Genomic DNA, 1,386 nt, shown 5'->3' on the forward strand with positions numbered 1-1,386 from the left:
AAAAATTAAAAAATGAATAATGCTTTAAAAATAGTTGATAAAATAATAGGTACAAATTATAACTATAAATGTATAAAATATAAAACATAAACTTACTTAACATATATTTGTATCAATTTTATATAAACTACAAATCATTAACTCACAGATAGAATAATAGGCACTATTATACAAATTAAACATTTTGCCACGATAAACTTCCATTTGTTAAAAAATAATCAGCAAATTTTTCCCTTATTGCTTGTGCATTAAGAGGGGTCATCGAGGTATATTTCTTATAGGTAGTAGTGATGATGTATTTTCTGACGTTCGTGTATTATCTGACCCTCTTCTTCTCTATCGAAAGTTCCTGGTAGATTGTATACATTTTTAGAGGTTTTACTTTTTCGTAAAAAGTTGTGTAGATGAACAATTGTCATGGCGACAATTTGGGCTCTTTCGGGTTACAATAAAAGTGGTTCCCTTAATACGCGAAAAACTGCAGATGAAATTCCAAACACGTTTTTAACAGTTCTTCACGCACGACTTTAACGATAATTAAAAACTCTTTCCTTGGATCCTACATCATGTGTCCCAGAATATAGTTTCATAACATTAGTTGTTAAGGTAAATTCTTCATCTGAAAGAATCAAATATGGCAAGTCAATGTTTTTTCCTGGCAGTGGCTTTAGGGGTGGTAAGTTCATGTTTCCTCTTTCAATTTTTTCAAATAGTTCACTATTTTTGAATACACCTCCGTCAGAAATACGTCCCTGACACCCAACATCGACAAAAATGTAATTATAATCTGCATCGACTAATACAAACAGAACGATACTAAAAAAAGACTTATAGTTGTAGAATTCACTGCCACTATTAACTGGTGATTGTAAGACTATGTGCATAGGCGTAATTTCGCTAAAATTCAGGGGGTGCAAAACTAATCAGGAAAGTTACAAACTTTCTACAAAATGTCAAAATCCCTCGTTTCACTTGCAAATTTATTTACAACTTATTACTCAATTCCAGTCACTCGATCAAAATTGTATACACAATTTAATATTATCATTAATATGAAGTAAGTAAATTGTATTATACAAATTAAAATAATTAGTCAATACTGTAATTTATTACATTGATATAATAAATATTAATACATATTAATCAACAAAATTAAATTAAACTTAAACGTCTACCATGTACAGTTGCTGCTGCGTTGAACTCATCGATTACAATTTTGGAATCTATAACTCGATTCCTTTCAATTTGTAATATTGCTAAATCAGACAGTCTTTCTTGTCCCATAGTTGATCTGAGGTAAGTTTTAAGTCTTCTCAAGCAGGAAAAATTTCGTTCACATGACGCAGTATTTGTACGTATTGTCATTAATAGTTTTAAAATTTCGGA

Source organism: Acyrthosiphon pisum, chromosome X (genome assembly GCF_005508785.2).
Source record: "Acyrthosiphon pisum isolate AL4f chromosome X, pea_aphid_22Mar2018_4r6ur, whole genome shotgun sequence".
Lineage (NCBI taxonomy): Eukaryota > Metazoa > Arthropoda > Insecta > Hemiptera > Aphididae > Acyrthosiphon > Acyrthosiphon pisum.